This window comes from Oxyura jamaicensis, chromosome 5, assembly GCF_011077185.1.
Source record: "Oxyura jamaicensis isolate SHBP4307 breed ruddy duck chromosome 5, BPBGC_Ojam_1.0, whole genome shotgun sequence".
NCBI lineage: Eukaryota > Metazoa > Chordata > Aves > Anseriformes > Anatidae > Oxyura > Oxyura jamaicensis.
This window is the reverse complement of record NC_048897.1, coordinates 62445517-62464068: the sequence shown is the minus strand read 5'-3', so window position 1 is coordinate 62464068 and position 18552 is coordinate 62445517. Positions and strand designations below refer to the sequence as shown.

Genomic DNA, 18552 nt, shown 5'->3' with positions numbered 1-18552 from the left:
CCTTTATTTATTGCACTCTGGGGGAAAGGAGTAAAGATAGGAATGGTTTTAGAAATCTTCAGAGTATACGTAATATGGATTGTTGTTCCAACAGTCATTTTCAACCTTTCCATTCAGAGCTATAGAGAACAGAACCGATATTATACTGCGTTCTGTAAAGTACAGGATTTTATCAGGGAGCAGTGGGGGCCAACTGCTCCCTCAAGGAGAGGAGCCAAAAACCGAGCATGACAAGGGCCAGCAGGGCCAAGGCTTTGGTAACTGATACCCACCCCAGCGTACCTGAGCATAGCACACATGAGATAAGTCCATAATGATGGGGCAGATCTGAGGTCAAGGTGGTCACCTATCATTGAAGCAGAATCACATACAGCAACAGCAAACAAGATCTAAATAGTCTTTTAGTTACTAAGTAGATTCTTCTTGAAAAGGAAAGCCCTCACCTGAAGCATAAATAAGTTTTTAGACAAAGGTCTAGATCAGTAATAGCTACAGCTAGGCAAATGTATAGCTGTGACTGAACTACAAAGCAGGTTTTCTGCCTTATAACTCAGGTGAAAGTGTAGGTCCTGGGGTAAGTTTAAATAGGGCCCCTGGGCCCTGTAGGTGGGGGTATGGCAGAATGTACCAGTTAAGGCTGGTCAGGGTCATTAGAGCTTATTAATGCACTTTTGGGCCTTCTCTTGTGTCTGTGTACGTTTAAGAAAAGGTAAGTGGGGTTTGTAAAATTCTGGTTTTATTTCTCTCTCTCTCTTTTTTTTTTTTTTTTCTATTAATAGAAAATATTAACAACTGAGTTGATAAGCATCTCCATTATTTTTTTTTTTTTAGGTAGTTTGATAAAATGTTAGCTATGTTCTAGAAGTTACTGAATTAGCTGTAATCCTAAACTTTCCTGTAGTAAGGAGTTAAAATTTTCGTCATAGTATTTGTCAAAGTATTTCTATAGTAACTAGAGCAAGCTGTATTCAATGTACTTGGAACAATGTTATAGGTGTTTTGTGACTAGTCTTTAACCTTTTAACAAAATGTTAAGAAGTGTAGATGTTAAGCAGTGTAGAGCTGTAAGAATAGATGGTATTTACTTATATTTACGTATATCTATATTCACATTTTATTGAAGGTGTGATGTTTTTACAGATGTCTTGCATGTTTATCAACATTTGTTTTCACATATGCTTTAAGGAGTAATAACTTTTTGTTTCTCAGATTTTTCAGCATAATAATTTTCATTTTTAGGTATTTAATAGAATTAGATCCAATTGAGTTAGTTATTTACTAGAGTCAAAAGAAGTATTTTGTGTGTAAAAGTCATAAGGCGTGTCTGTGATAACTTGAGTTTTGCAAGCAAATTATGTATTCAAAGATGAGAAGAGAATGCTTTTGCATCTAAGGTATAAAATTCTGCAACACTTATATTTTATGCTGAACTGTGCTACTAAATTCTTCCTAATCTTTCTTTTTGTCAATTTTAGGTTTGCTAGGCTTTAGTAGCTCTCTTGTTTCTGTTAACAGCATGTTTTTTTGAATTCCCAGCACCAGAAATATTAACAGTAGAGTAAGTAACTTGAATTTTAGCTCCCATCGTCAGTCTCTAGCATGAAAACTGTCTCCTGAAGACCCAAAAAGGAGGAAAGGAGCTTCACAAAGACAAGTTCAACAGGAGACATATTCTAAATATTCTAGTGTATTCTGTAAGGCTTAAAAACTACTTCCTCACAGACTCTCTTAACCAGCACTAGCCTACTGAGTAGTATGGCATTTTAGAGATTCTCTTCTCTGCTCTGTCATGAAAGTACATCTTTGTGTTTATTATCTGAAGGTTGGCTGTATTTTGCCTGAGTTGTGTGAATTGTGACGCGTTTGTATTTGGGAATATTGTGGAACTCACGCTACAGCTGTATTTCTGTCCACTCGCATTCTTCCTGTGGTGTTTAGGGAAGAATTTCTGTTTATTTTTCCATGGATACAGAACTTGTTCTGATCCTGGTTTGCTTCCATAGGGTGATTCTTAGCAACAAGTACTTCTGTGAAGTAGTCCTTTAAAATTGTTATTGCCCTTAACAGTCTTTGCACTAGTAAATTATGTATTGACAGACTTCTTCCATTCCTATTGCATTTAGATGTTGTTTAGAAAGTTTAATTTTAATTTTTTTTTTTTTTTTTAAGTACAGTCCTGGTTTTGCTTTGCTTCATAGAATTATTCTTAAAAACTGTAGAGAGGCAGCTGTAGGTTGCAGGAGGCAACATTTTATGGGAAACAAATGATGCCTTAAAAAACTAGCAGTAAAAATATAATTATATGAAGTTATTTTTCATCATTAAAATACCCAAAGTTGCTAAATACATGAAATGCTTTGTGAGTGCGGTATCATTACTGCCGCCTTCAGGCCATAGAAAGAATGATTCATTTTCAGTCGCTTCTGTTCATAGAGGGAGTTGTGCTTCTACTGTACAGTGAAGTTTGGTATTTTTCCAAATCGTTGTCTTGCATTTTTCTTTTGGCTTTCTTTTCTTCCCATTTATTCTTATTGTAGTATGTTGAAAATAAACTTACTTATTTTGGGGAGCTGTTATTGATAAATGCCTAATTGTTAAATTATAAATTGAAATTGAATGCTAAACATTTCCTATACACAGATGTATCTAGCAAAGAGGTTTTTCCCCTTTGGCGAAGACTTGTTTTCAGGAGTTATGCAGTAGCACTACAGATTTAATAATGTATGTCAGCAATTAGTAGGGCATGTGTGGTGATTGAGACTTTATAGTTGGCCAAAGCTTTCTTCTAGGAGAATTCCTGAGGTTTGATGTAATGTTCTTTCAAATGAAGTTGCTAAACACATAGATCAAAATTACCTAACATCTTAACAGAGCGATTAGTAGTGAACCCACTATGAGGCATTGACATCTAGCATCTCCATCATCTTCTACTCTTTTAAAATACCTTTTTTTTTTTTTTTTTTTTTTTTTTTTTTTTTTTTTAAAATGCTTCTTGGAGGGCTGGGGGAAGCTCATGGGGAGAGTGGAATTTCCATATCAATTTTAGTGGGATAATTTTTAAGCTTTTTTTCCCTGCAAGCCAACCTCTCCTTATTGGAGGGAATGCTATTTTTGTACTGGAAGTCAAAGGTAAAGCAAGACTACAGAATAGATACAGAAAGCTGTGTATTCTGCTGCTATCATTGTATTTGAAAAATGCTGTAGGAGCAGTGGAGGTACTGCATCTTATTTAAAATATTTTTCCTTGCTTTTTGTCACTATTAAAGCAATTCTTTTCCTTCTGAAATCTGTGTATGCTCTCTAAAAACATTTTGTTAACAGAAAGTTTAAGGAAGGGAAAATGCATTATACAAGCAAGTACTTGAGTATAGAAGTCAGTTCCAAAAATAACAATGAACACTTGTGCTGAAGTTCTCAGGAAGGATGAAGCCTGAGAATCAGCCTGCAGATGAAGAAAGCTTTTGGGAATATGTCAACAAATCTTACTGCTTCCTGTGGGTGGCTGGTTGTTTTTAATGCACTTTTCATTAACTTGTTTTATAATATAAACTACATATTGACTTCTATACATAGAAATAAAATACAAAAAGTAATTTATTTTCTTGTTTCTAACATCCATATTCTCTTCTCTGGTTATTTACTTTTCTTCTGTGTCCCTTCTCTGTCTTCTACAGAACCACATTAATTCTTGATTTACCTATTTTTTTAAGCTCTTAGTGGCAATCTCTAAACAGAACAGTGCGCTGACTTTTTTTTTTTTTTTTTTTTTTTTTTTTTTTTTTTTTTTATGTAGACCTCTATCCTACTAAATGAAATCAGAAAATCTGTTTAGTGTTCTGTGACTACAAATGCCCCCAACCTAGTATAAAAAAAATAAAATTTAAAATTTATTTTGAGTTCTGTGTGCTGCAAGAAACTTTCAGAAAATTCAAAGCCTGTCTCTAATGAGTTTGAAAACATCAACAGTAAAATTCCAAGGCTTCATGAGGAATGTCACAGTCTGTGACAGATGTCATTGTCTGTCACAAAGGTTGCAGAAACTCAGTATTGTTTATCTTTTATATCATTTCCTTAGAAGAAAAATAAAAATGATTGTGATCATTGTCAGTCTGTCCTATATTTCAGAGGTGTTGATTTAAGGCACTACAAAGAGTGAGAAGATTTTACTGTTTCCAAAACTTTTTGAGTTTCTGCCTGTGTAATGTTCTGAATATCTAAATTTTTTAAGATATAAATAGGAGACCCAAGCTTGGAAGTCTTGGTCCTTTATTGATTTTTTTTGGAACCTGTCTTTTTAATATTTTTGAATAAACATTGAAGGTTGTTATTAAAAGCTGATCCCTGAACCTTTTAAGATCAATTTCTTAATGAGGAATGCTAAAATAGAAAAGTTTGTGTTTTGAAGTAAAGTCTATGTACATGTACAGAAGTATTATCCTTCCCTTCCTTATGCACACATCTGGTATTTAATATATAGCATACAATATATATTTAGAATATTAAACTGTGAGCAACCTAGCTCTTCAGTCCATTTGAATTCATAAACTTAGATTTCATGCATTTTCCTCTACCAGAAATACTGCTAGAAGACATAGCTGTAAATTGAACAGTAACTACTAATCACAGCATTAGTTATCAAAATTTGGGGACTTTATTGAGGTTTACTTTGTTTTCAGTGTCTTTTTGTATAATTATACCCACCTGGCACACACATACATCTCTAATATTTCATTAACGTCTTTCATGCTTTTTTAATATGAGTCAGTAATTCTTGCTGGGTACAATAACTTTACTCTGTAGGGAAAAAAAAAAAATCTTTTTACAGGCAAAAGATAATAGTTTTAATCTTTTTCCACTTGAAGGTAGAAACCAGTATTCTGCTGTAACTAATTACTAACTGTGAAGTTTAGAAATACTTTCTGTATTTTAATTTATCCCAAGATGAAAAAAAGACTTAAAACTTTAATGCCAATTACTATATAATAACCAAACATTCATCTTTATATTAATAATTAAAAAATTGTTATCCTCTAATTATGAAAAAGCATAAATCAGACTACTTTAACGCTCTGTTGTAACAGCGCAATGTGTGGCTAGCTATCAATTTACTTATGAAATGTCTGTTCTGTGTTTCTGTCTTGCACTTCATGTGTTTATTTCCACATTTTTCTTGGAAGGCCAGGGACATTTTGTTCGGTTATTTGAGAAGTAATGTGGATGGATGCCACACTTGTAGAAGACTGTTTTCATACCTCATATCAACATGTAATTCAAGTTTACAATTAACTTGATGCATGCAAGTAGAACCATTACGTTTTTAACTTAACTAGGCATGTACTTAACTACTTTCTTGCATTGAGGCCTCAGATCGGAAGAGAACCAGTAACAGTTACCAGCCAGAAGCAAATCCTGTTTTGAGATGCAACATATTTCAGTGAATTACTCTGAGGGTACTTTCTTGCTCAGATTCTGAAGGTGTATGGTAAGTGGGTAATAGTGTGTAAGCAGCAATTAATGTCTCTGTAAAAACTAATTTAATTGAACAAGTACTTATGAATGGTAACTTTCCAGAAGTAGGTCAGAGTACCTAGAAAAGATAAATAATATACTGTTGTATGTTTTTCAGGTGTTCCTTTCCTTGTTTTCAACGTGCCTTTTTAAGTAGCCATTTTCTGATACATCAGGGAGATACTGGACTTAATATTCTCAACCTGAGTTGTTAGTGGAGTCTAGGCTATAGTTCACAGGAGTAACAAGCTACCAGTCTAGAAATACTGTATTGCAACGTGCCTGGAAACTGTTGGTTTTGCATGTTAATAGAGTAGTACGTATCATTCTCCAAGTGAGTAAGACTGACTAGTGTGGGGAGTCAAACTGGCCTCTTTGAGAAAGCTGGATGTGGCTGTCTGCCTAGAGCTCAGATCTGATTTCACTTGCCAAAGAGCAGTAATAGTACTGCTAGTGTCACTTAGTCCTTTGCTGCTGAAGCTGCTGTCCATGATGCAGCATGTTTATAAATATAACTTTCCATCTGCAAGCTCAGCCTGGGATGTAACGTTAAGTTGTGTTCTTTCCATCTTGCACATCATTGCCACTAATAAAGCTGCTGGTGGAACTTAATCAAGAATTCTGTTGATTCAGGAGCCAGTAAAGAAATTCCCTGAACTATGTTGCTTCTGCAAGGGTGAGTAAAAGTTTGTATATATCAGTCAAGTGACTATGCACATACACAGATCAGATTATTTAAAGGGAGGAAGACTCTGCTTTCACAAATTATTCTTTCTAATTATTATATCATTGGATAAAGGGTGGCTTCCATTTGCATCTGAGCACATTATTTTGCAATTTGAAATTTTGCATGGTAACTCATAACATGCTGAAAATGTACAATTCATAAAGTAAACACTTTTAACCACTTGAATATTGTTCAGATGTAAATCCTTCATGTTAACTAAATGTGACACGACTCAACAAGATAAGTGACTGATGGAGGTGAAATTGGCAGATACAGTACATGTGACAGCTGTGTGAATGAAGTCTGAAAAAAACGGTGTGTATGCCTCCAAGATTCTCACTTTTTAGGCTTTGATATTTGTGATGTGAAAAGAACCCCCCCTTTTTTATCAGTGGGAAGGGTTGTCGTTTACTAATTTTTAAAAAATATATGCTACTTAGCTGTAACATGTTGTATGGAGGCTGTACACAAAAAATATTCTGATACTCATCTGGATTAAGCTGTAGTGATAATAAATATTCTCCTCTCATAATCACCAGTTTCATTGTTGAACTTTGCTGCTGAAACTTTTCAGAAAATTTAGCCTGAATTTCACCTTCTGGCATTTAATGCTGTTACGTCCTGTTCAGCAGTACGTAGGAAAGATGTTTTTACCTTTCGATAAGGTAATGTGTATAAATTCTGTCTTGGGCATGTAGGTGGAGTCTATTTTGCTGTTAGTAAACAGTTGTGGTTTTCACAAAAGGCTTTGTGAAACACCGTCATAAGAGATGTGAAAAACTTGAATCCTTTGAATTCACCTACAAGTAGACGTCTCCTCTGCAGATATTTCTCCTAATAGATCTTAACCCTAAGTTAAAAATACCTGTATTATTTTTCCTCAGAAAAGGTCAATCAAAGTGATTTGCAATAAGCTGTTTTTACTCGCTAACTAGGGAACACGATTAGATCAGTAGGATCTGTTATTGACCATTGAAACAGTGTAGGAATACAAAAAAAAAAAATAAAAAGCACAAATTTAGCAATGGTATGTCTAAAATAGAACACTTCTGCAGAGCTCTTCAAAGATTAGACACTAATGTAAGCACTGGAGAAAAGAATCAATTTGCCTAGAAATTAAACTTAAGTAGACCAAAAGTTTTGAAGGGAAAACTTTGTTTTCCTTCTGCAAAACTTTATATCAATGAAGCAATTCAATTCTCATACAACTAAGAAACTTCAGTAGCCATTAAGTGTTCAGAGAAGTTCTCTTTTTTTTTTTTTTTTTTTTCCAAATATGTCATATATGTCTTACCTTTTTTTTTTTTTTTTTCCACAAGTGTTTTTGGTTTTGCCCTCCTATATAGAAACTGCCAAGAGTTAGTGACAATTGCACAATAATAGTTTATATATTAAAGACTGTGGGTTTACCAAGTCCTTTTCCCTTCCACTTGTACCATTTTGTATATGTAAAACTAAAGCTCAGGCAGCTGGAAGTGAATGGCAGCCAATTCTTCTGATCACTCTGATCTTCTATGTTTTCTTCTACGGGAGATTTCTCCATAATATCCTCTTTTAATCTTCTCCTCCAAATGACCCATGCAGACTATTGTTAAATCTTTTTATATTCCGTATAGGGTTGTTTCAGAGCATTGACGAATGCTGTAAAGCATCCTAAACTGTTACGATGTGACGGAGAACAGACCTACTTTGTCCTTAAATATATATACTTTTTCCAAACTGGCCTCTTAAAGGTATTGATTCCTTTTGTCCATTACTGTAAACCTAGAGATTCAGCCAACCATACTTGTTTGAATGTTAAAGAAAAAGAGCATTTTTCAGTTAAATGTCCTTCCTTCGTGTGCAGGAAAAGTGTTAATGCACACAATACAGTCTCACAATTTTTGTGTGTAGATAATCAAGCAGTGTGAATATCGACAGAGGGCAGTATTGAGGTATAAATAGAAGTCCTTTTTTTTTTTTTTTTTTTTTTTTTTTTTTTTTTAAAAAAAAAAAAAGTATTTGTTATTCCAGTTCTCCTTCATAGAATCACAAAATACTGTAGAATGAAAGGTATTTCTGAAGGTCATCTGTTTGATCCTTATCTCAGGAAGCCAAATTCAAAGTTAGATATAATTGATTGTATCTATGGTGATTTCTCTACATTGTTAGTTATTCTGTAACAGCCTGCAGTCAGGTTAGTTTTCCCTCGAAACCACTATTACATCCAGTTGTGAGACTGAATGCAAAACATGACCAGTGCTGGTGTAGTTATTTTTTTCTGAATATAAAAGGAAAAAACCCTTATCCATTTTTGCTTACAAGGCCAGAAAATTGTTACCTGAACTTCTATGTCCTTGTCCTCCTTGTAAATCCTGTGCTTTATTAATAAAAGTATTTTTTTAACTGTAGAAAATCTAGAGTTAGGATTGACTATGTTAAGACAGCTGCCCTGTCTGTGACTTTCCAACTCTAGTAGAAGACTTCAATAAATTGACCAGACTGCAAATATTGTTTGCAGTATCCTTGGGAGAGGTGTGTTGTTTAATAACAAAATATCTCCTATTCCTCTAATTCACATGGGACTTGCTAAAGTATTAAGTTATCTACTGTGCTGAAGTTAATTTTGGTGTTGGAGGAACAAGTAATAGTTGTTGTAAGGGTATGAGAGGCTCAGCTTTAATTGTGCAATACTGTTTGCAGTGTTTGCAGCCTTTTGTGTATTTCAGAAGACTAAAATTTAGATTACTTTTTATAAATAAAGAATGAAACGAAGGACTGTTCTTATACAGGTGCTGAATGACTGCCAGTCTGTAATTGTGTTTTCAATTTAGGTGAAATCAAACTTTCAAAACGATAACTTTAATAACCTCTTTAGTATGAAGAAGTCGTTTATACTGCAGCTAAGAGGCTAATGTTCTAGTACTGTAGCACTCAATAAAATATATTTGTTTTGTCTTTAAGACATTTTGTAGAATTAACAAACTTGGCAATATGCCATCACGCTTAGTTTTGTTACTTAATGGTAAATTTCGTCTAGCTGTTTTGAATTTTTATTATAAATTTGGTAAATAAACATAGCCAAACATCATTTATAGGGTGTTGAGAAATAAACGTGTGGTTCATGTTAGTCATAAATGCAGCTTGCATGATGGAACTTCTGGAAAAACATCTATTCTCTACCCCATTAACATAAGCAATGGGGTTCAGTTAAATCAGCAGTTCAGATTCCTGGCAACTATCCAAACAAATTAGTTGAAACTAGCTCAGACAAATGCGTCACATGAGCCACAGACATTTTGAGTGTTGCTGTGTATGTATCCTTCAAGAGAAAATAGCAGTTGGTGTGGAATTGAACGAAGTCTAGAAAGTGCTGCAGGGACCTTAAGTGAATAGAGGCGAGGCCAGCATTGCTTTGTTATCAGTACCCAGCAGAGCCTGGGCATGGTATGTCTTTGCTTGTGATCAGAACTCTGGCAGGGATTATATGATTGTTCAGAAGCCATGCTGCTTCCAGGCCTGCGCAGCTTGGGTGGGCTCACTTTGCATATCAGCACTGTTTCCACGAGTCTCTGGTTCCTGGAGCAGCATGAGACTGCTCTTTGTCCTACTGTTAGAATTATCCTATTAGTGAAAAAGTTGGAGATGGATCCAAAGAGGTAATCAATATATCTGTCATGGACAAGGAGCGTTTTCTTTCGGTGAATGGGAAAGTTCATCATGTAATAATTAGGCGAAGTGAGAAAATATACTCAAGTTAGTACATTTATATGAAAATTAACAATGTTTATAAAATTCAGAAATATCCTTGATTTAAAATATTTTAAGTGTTAGTTTTTCTCATCTTCAGAGATTATTTTTTTTCCTGATTTCAATAACCAAAGTTTTATCTTAAGTACAGATGAGAAATACTAGCTGTAGAATACAAGTAGCCTTAAACATCTGTGAAGGTAGCATGACAGTTGAGTGTGATTGGAAGATGATGACCTGGAGGCAAGAAATAACATATGTATGGAGTTTGAAATGTTGTATGGTATAGAAGACTTAGGGCCATGCAAGGTATAGAGAAGGAAAAATCAGCTTGGGAAAGCTGTTAATGATGAAAGCTGGCTATTCTGTGTCGCAGCTGTGAGCGTGTAATACCTGGGCTTCTGGCAATGCAAAATTCACAACTTCACAGTTTCAGCAGTGTTAATGTGGGAAAGGCCCCTACTGTACACTTCTGTCTCTCCTGCAGTAAGTGTAGCTCAAAAGGGAGATCAGGGGCAATGGTGAAGAATTGACCAAATCTTAACAATGTGAATGGCCTTTAAATTATTACTCTCAAGTCCCAAGATACAGCAGCGAACACCACAGTAAGCAACAGCACATTCACTACTCCTGATGACAGCCCTTGCAGTGAGTGTTGTTGGTAGAAAGGAATGCAAGGTCATTCATTGTATCTCCCAGTAACAGGAAAGAGCTGAGATACATGAAATTATGTGGGAAAGCAGGAAAGCTATACTTGGTACACTGCAAAAGGAGCATACCTCTAATGCTTTTAGAGTGGGTGTTAAATTTACAAGGAAAACAAGTAATGATTTTAGCTGTGACCTGAGATCAAAGCTATTTCTAATCGACTAGACTGAAGCACGTAACACTATATATCCTCTGTATAACATCCATGTGTTTTGGTGTTCCCCCTCCTTAGCTCTAGTTTGTTGCTTTCAAATGGCTGCCAAGCAATTTTGCAGTTGCATATAAAAATTTTGTCTTGTGCACTCTTTTCAAAAAAAAAAAAAAAAAAAAGTCTGGCTTTACATGACAAGCTTTACTTCAGTCTTCAATTTCATAGTGAATTATTGGGGCTGCTTTGTGATCTTTTCTGTTATCTTAATATTACAAAGCTTCATTGTGACTCTTTCGGTGTACCTGTGTTATGTGATGACCAGTTGGACGCTTTTCAGTTTATTTTCTCTTTCTGTTCTAATGGGATGAGTGAACAGAAAAGGATATTGGTTTATTTTTAGCTTTCCTCTTTTGGACTGTGGCTTGTGACACTTTTCTGTGAAATTACCCATATGTTGCCTTAGCAGTTTTTAAGGAAGAGTTAAGCTCTTTATTATACAGAGGAGGTTGACATCCAAGGTGCTGCTTTGTTTTTGACAACTTGACTTTTTTTCCAAAAAACTAATTCAAAATAATCAGTGGGATTTACCAAAAAGGGTGTTCAAATACTTTTTTACTGTGGTATACAGTTGAATTAATTTAAAATTTTTCCTTTCCCCAAATTAAATTTGAGTCTTTAAAAAAAAAAAAAAAAGTATATGGGGGGGGTTCTTACAAGCACTTGTATAGGCAGTTGTAAACATATGTTTCTTGGATTCCTGGAATTGGAAGCAACTGTGTGTATTATGTCTTCCTAAATCTCTGTAGTTAATTATCTAAAACTTTATAAAAGCAAACAGATCAGATCAGTATATCTCATAAGAAAGGTTTTATTTAGGTGCTCTGCTGCAGGTCTTTCTGAGGATAAAATTGGTAGGAATTTTCCATTTACTTTGGAAAGACTTTCATGGCTGGTAATGGTGGATTATCTATGGGGATTTTTTAGCTTGTGGATTGTAGACAGAGCAACCATATAAAGGAATAAGGCAAGCCTTTTGCCTTTCTTTCATTCTCATAGGCATTTGTCAATCTAATTATAATCTCGTGTAACTTTTTCTAAGAAATGATAAAATATTTGAACGGCTATGGTTTCCGGAAGTGAGGTATGTCTGTTTGGTTCTGCAAAGTGCCAGCCTTAATGCGATTCTGAGGCTTTAAGGCTTTTAAATTCAACTAAATTCTAAACCAGTAGCTATACTCACAGATATATCATAGAATATCTTCTTTTTTTTTTTTTTTTTTTTTGCAATGTTTCAAGTAAACATGGAGACTTGGTACTGAGCAGATGGTAGGGCACTGAAGAATAATTGATGAGCCACTATTATTTAAGTAATCTCTTTTTAAATTTGTGTTCTCTTACTTATTCCTGAGATAACTTAAATATATATATACATTTTAAATCTGTAACTCTGTGCAATTATGTAGTGGTTAAATGTCTGTAGTGTATGCATGACTAGAGCAGTGGGGAGTAGCTACTTTTCTCTGGGATGGAGGAAAAAAAAAAAAAGCGACTTGGCTTTTATGGACTAATGATAGCCAAATCAGTTCAGATGTTTTTTTCTGACATTTTCTCAAGTCTGTTTGGAGACTCAGAACACCAGTTCAAGGATACTGTAGTGCTTGTGCTTGTGTCTTGACCTGGCAGTTCAAAACCATAAATGTTGAACGGCCAATGCTAACCCTGTTTACTTGCGAAGAAGATAGGGCAGCTGATGTGGGAATACACAAGCCTGCTAAATTAGTATGTATATGCTGCTAACACAGTGCTGTCTGTACCGTTTGTGTTCTGTATGATATCAGAACAACTCAGGCAATATGTGTGATGGGAAGGATTGCTATTTTGGAGGCACCATTAGGAATACAAGATGTTTTGCGGTCTGAGTGAGAAAATGGCTTACACAGAGTTAAATGCAATGGATTGTTGGCTACTTATTGCAGATCCCAAGACCTAAGTACATACATGTACTAAGCTGGGTGCTGCATGAGCAGCATCCGTGTTGTCTAAGCTATGACTGCAAAAATAGTAAGGTATTTATTAGTGTATTAACAAACCTTTGTAAACTGGTAGAGTTGTTACATACAATGTTTATATGCACAGCTACAAACATACAAGCAGTGTACTTGTTTGAAAAGTACAAGCCTCCTACTGAGCAAATGAAAGGTACCTGGAAATGGATGAAATCCTATGCTGAATGTTTAAACATTGCACCTTCTTGTTATACTTAGTAAATCCTGACTAGTTTGTTAAACCTGTTTGCTAAATGCAAAACTTCTTTCATGAGGGTGGCTTAAGTCAGTACTTAAAGGTGAGAAGTAACTGGCAGCTGCTTCTATGTGTGGGAAGCTGGAGCCAGCAACGTTGAATATACAAACTAGTGGCATTTGTTGTATTGTTTGTCTCTACTGTGTTTATGTCCTCCAGCTCTGAGGAATGAGAGGCTGTGGTTTAAGAAATAGTGCTCCTTACAATGGCTTGGCTTTGCAGATGCAGAATGCTTGGAAGAAGGGAGCAGTGAAGCAGTAGCACATAATTGCTTTTCTGAAGATGGATGGGAGGATCAGTCTGGTTTCCTGTGGGAAGACAGAAGAAATCCTATATCATATGAGTGCTGGGATGAGTCTCCTGGCAATGCTGGGCATTGTGTAGGGGTTTTGTGCAGGCATGGTATTCCTGATTTTGTTGTTGTTTTGAGAGACTCTTTCGTGTTATTCTATAGTGGTCAAATGTGTTTGGGAAGCTGAGGACCTAAAGTCAAGATTCTTAGGCCTAGAAATTTAGGTCTGGCCTAAGGTGGAATCTTCTACACCCACTTTATTTTTAAGGGTTCATGTGGAGGAAGTAACAAGAAAATAGTTGAATATAAATGTTATATATGTCCTTGTGCTGGATTGATTATACCTTGCCTCGTGTTATGTCTTAAAAATGATCATAAGTATTGGGGGGCGAAGGGGGCTGTGTTTTTTTTTGTTGCTGTTCTTTTTTTTTTTCTTTTTTCTCCTGCAATGAACCTTAGGAACTTAATTTCAGTCCAGGTAGGAAGCGCTTGTGGAAGGTAGAGTGGAATGGCATAGCCTTAGCATATTCTGATTGTGCCATTTCTATTCATAAGAATGTTAGGTGCTATTGAGGAAATGGCTGCTAATGCTGTGCTGCCTCGTGTTTGATAAAATACCATGGGACTTGCCTGCTGACATCTGTGTCCATATTTTTTTATTTGCTTAAAGTTTCTGGGTAAGGATCTAGGAAAAAAAAAAAAAAAAAAAAAAAAAGTACACATAGGAGCGATATTGTATGACCAGTAAATTTTAAGGACTGAATATTGTGAACACTTTATTTGGTGAAAATTAAGTGAAATTTATGTCTCCTCCTTTGGGGTGTGTGCAATTTTATTTGGTGATGGAAATAGATTGCTTCCCCATTTTTTTTTTTTAATTCTTTTTTAATGTTAGCCTATCTGTGGCTGCCTGTCTGAGTTCTATAGTTAAGCAGGTATCAAATGCTCAGTACAAGAACAGAATTTTATTTAACTTTGGACTGAGCAGATATTTTCTTCATAGTAAAACCCCGTCTTTGTTTGCCAGGTTTAATAATTACCCGTATTTAGGAGAGGAAGCTTGCAGTTGGCTTTGAAGGGTATCACTATCTCTTCATCAATCAGCTCTTTTTTGAGCTTTTCTCCTTATGTCATCCTGAACGTACAGAAGGAGCTGGTATGTTGAATAGAGAATTATTAGCAATTGCAGATCTCAGTGTGCTTGAAGAGTAGAATAGTGGAGCGGTTATGGATTCAGCTTTGGTGGAGAGGCTTCTATTGCTCTAGAATGATCAATTGGTGATTGTTGGAGGCTGCACATGACACTGAAGGCAACTCTTAGGATCTGTGAATACCAGATGAAATGTAAAGAAGCATCTTTAGGACTTCTGCCCCCTTGTTCCTATCATAACTTACCTCTGAAGGAACTGTTCCAAGTCACTGCTGCCTCATCCAATGTCTATAGAAACTTGTGGAGTTCTTTTTCTTTCTTGTCTTTGTCTCATCTGTGTACATCCTTTGTATGTTCCTCATTTTTTCATTTTCAGCCATGAGCATGAAATCTCCAGTTCTGAAAGATGAGAGCTGATCTTTTGAATTTCTATATGCCTGTGAAGAAAGTGAAAGTGTTAATATTTTCTAAAAAGACAAATATTGAGAAGCAGATTGTTCTTACTTCTGTATGTTGTGTAGGAAATTGAGTAATAGCAGAAGCAGATAGAAGTTCAATATACCAGCACGGCTACTAAAGTTGGCTGTATTCTCTGCAGGGAAGAAGTCTGGAATTTTCACTGGGGGATGATAATTGGCAGACAAGGATTTTAATGGGACTGAACACTCAAATACCTTGCAGCATAGAGGTTATGATAGCTGCAGGCAGTGGGTGTGGATGAAGAAGAGATGCTCAGATGGGAGGCTATTTATGACAATAGCAATTTGATATACTTACATGAAATACACAGAGAAGTGAATCATGAAACTACAGTACAGAAGTTATCGAGATTATAGCTGTTCAAGTACCAAATAGTACACAGAACATCAGTTTACTCAATTATAGTCTTCTGTGATTTCTTTATCTGATATGGCCTAGCTGCTGTGATAATCAAATAAAAAATAATAATTTATGGAATCGTAATTAAGTTGCAAGTTTAATCATCTAGCTATTGTATTGGTTGGCTTCTTCCTTTTGCCGAGTATTCAGAAGTGGTGTAATTCTTAATGCTTTTAAAAACTATTTGAGAACATTGCATCAAAATCAAAATCCAAGGTTTTGACTTTTGTCATGACAGTTTTTTGATTTTTCATGTGAAATTCAATGTTTTAGAATTCTCACTAAGTTTCAGGCAAGTAAGTGTTTGTAAATGGAGCCTGCCGTGATGGGATAAAGTGAATATATTTTAGTCTCCTAATGTTTAGCTATCTTTCCTGCTGCTACTGCCCTTCTCTTTTTCTTCCCCCTTGCGTAGTCTTCCTGTCATTACCACTTGCCAGGATACTAGTAAATGAGCCATAAAAGCGTTTCCTAAGCATGCTTCCATTGATTTAATTTGGGCTTCGATGTTGAAACCCAGAGAAGAAAAAGAACCACAAGAATTCAACATTCTTCTAATAGCACAGTGCTCCAGAGCATCAGATGTTTAAGTAATCCTACTGTAGTTAAGTTTCTCTTCGTGAGATGGTTCTTTTCTGGGAAACTTTTTTTGGTTTGTTTTTTTTAGCCTGCATTTGAACTACAAAATCGTTAGCACATTCAAGCCTAAGTTATTGTAAGTGAAAGTAAAACAGCAGTGTATTTGTCTGTGCAGAACCAGAAAAAAAAAGGCAGAAATTATAGTTGAATAGGATTTTAGAAGTCAGGTACTGTTAGTTTACAGCCAAGATGATTTTTTTTTTTATTTGGATGTTTTTTGTTGTATTGCAGAGTAATATAGTTATGAACAGGAAATATCAAGCGATGCATTTTTTTTTTTTTTTTTATAGCAATACAGTTTTATAAAGTGTAACATAAAATTGGAGTGATGGCAATGCTAATTACTGTTACAGCCAGTTTATTTATAGCTGAAAAACTGCTTTTACACTTGTGTTCTAATTGTCTTGTCGTACATGTCATAACATGACATATCTGCTTGTATTTTTCTGCAGGAAGTAAGCTGTTTGATAGTGACCATCTTGAAGATCTAAGAGGGAAAATTTAATCTGCTGTTTAACTAGTCTTTATGAGAGGAGAAAATGAGTCATCATAACTAAGGCAGGAGAAGAAAAGGATAAATAAAAGTTGCCTTCAACAGCTAATAATAATTACAAAAAGTAACATGCTGGTCTTATGATCTGACTGTTCAGAGTAATATTTCTAATAGCAACATTTCTTGGTAAACTCATGGGAATGAGTGTCAAAATATTGAAAGGAATGCCTGCATTCCCTTTTAAATAGCAAGTATTTTGTCAGGCCCTGTTTTTTGGTGAACTGTGCGTACAGCTTTGAACAGGACAGGAATTTGGATGTAGCCACTTGAGGTTTTATCCAGCTCCTACTAAAAACAGTGTGGCAGAATTTGTGCTGATATCACTGTGTGGATATGACCTCAGAAGTATTCATTTTCTCACAGTGATAATGGTTGCTTTCCTTTTCCCTGTAAGGACGGAGTAGTTTTACTTCCATATGAAAAGGTACAGCATGCAATGAATTATAAGCACTGCTATTTTTGTCTTCTGTTTCAGCTGCAGTAGACCTATACCTAGTAGGTATACCCATATGTCTCTATATATTCCTGGCATGAATTGGCATTGGTTTCATTCAAATGTAGGATTAATAAATATGTAAGCACTAGGTAAAATTTTAACTTGCCCCCCATATATTTTTTTATTCCCTTAGTTTTCTAGGCTATGTAAGGCAGTGTTTCATACTGAAAGCTGGTTATTTATTTTCAAAGGGCAGTGTCAGAAACAAAAATTTTTATGAAGACATACTTGCCCTTTTCTGTACTTACTATTTTGGCATATAAGATAATCATAAAGATGCTTTTGATTAAAGACAGTTGTTAGGACAGCTATATGTGAGACAAATACTGTTGTCTGAATTTTAAGAGAATTGGCTTTTCATTCTCAACAGTTTTGCTCCTTTTTAAGAAAAAGGGAAGCTATGCAAGCTTGTTCTTCATTTATTTTCAGGAGAAAAAATATATGCATCTATTTAAAATTTTGTTACTTTTTAAAAAAACCTTTTATAATAAGAGCATATTTTAAGTATGGATGAGCTGAGAGAGACTGCACTCTCAGTTCTGAGGGAGTGCTGTAAAAATGCATTGGAACTAGTCTTTGCACAAATGGTGCAAGTGCTTCAAGCAGCTTAGCTGTGGCTTCCTGATGATGGAAAGAATTAGGTTTGATGGAAAGAATTAGGTTTCCACAATGCCTGATAAAGGTCAAAATCCTTTACAAAACGACATGAGGAATGAGCAGTTGTTCAGTAGGTAGAACATTACCTATATGCTTTAGATCATTTTAACTACTTCATATGTGAATTTGGATATTCAGAAGGACAAGAACTGATTTTAACGTCTTTCTTTTAACAAGTGTTGTCATGCATTAACTCCCTACTCATTTGTATCAATGTCTGATACCAAATTTTTGTTCAACAAGCAGCACCTTAGTCTGCAATACAGTTTAACTGTTGAGCATTTTCTGTATTCTGGAGGAAACTGATTGCAATAGACCATTATTTATTGTTGGTCAAAATCTAGCTTAAGCTTTTGCAGGCTCAATAGGAATGTAATGGAAATACTGCCGTCAACGTTATTACATAGCACATCCTTAAGACCTCAGCTGTTCATAAATAAACCTTCCACAAACACGTTACCAGATAAATGTAGAAATACTTAGGGCTTTAGCTGTAATAAATTCAAATGGTACCTGCAATAGAAGGGGCAGTAGTTGTTTTATTGATCTCACTGAAGTCCTAATAGCTTGAGAAAGCAAACAACTTCATAAATAAATTGAGAAATGACTAATGTGCTGGGATGTTGTCATTAAAGTATTCATCAAGCTTAAGCAATTTGAAACCTGTTTAAAGCCTTTTCTTATATACAACTTTACAAATAAAAGAAAGATTTATTTCAATAGTACTTTTTCCTGTCTTAGTATAAACACAATATTGGTGAT

General features: G+C 35.2%; 1 protein-coding gene across 3 annotated transcripts in view; it reads left to right on the top strand.

The window, feature by feature from the left end:
* Positions 1-6041: 6041 nt before the first annotated feature.
* IRAG1 (inositol 1,4,5-triphosphate receptor associated 1) overlaps positions 6042-18552 on the top strand; it is a 98153-nt gene continuing 85642 nt past the window's right edge. For 2 of the 3 annotated variants that reach the window (XM_035327846.1, XM_035327840.1), the window contains exon 1: positions 6042-6184. The gene's annotated coding sequence lies outside the window, so the exon portion shown is untranslated. The remainder of the gene's footprint in view (positions 6185-18552) is intronic. The other variant, XM_035327828.1, reaches the window with a different exon arrangement.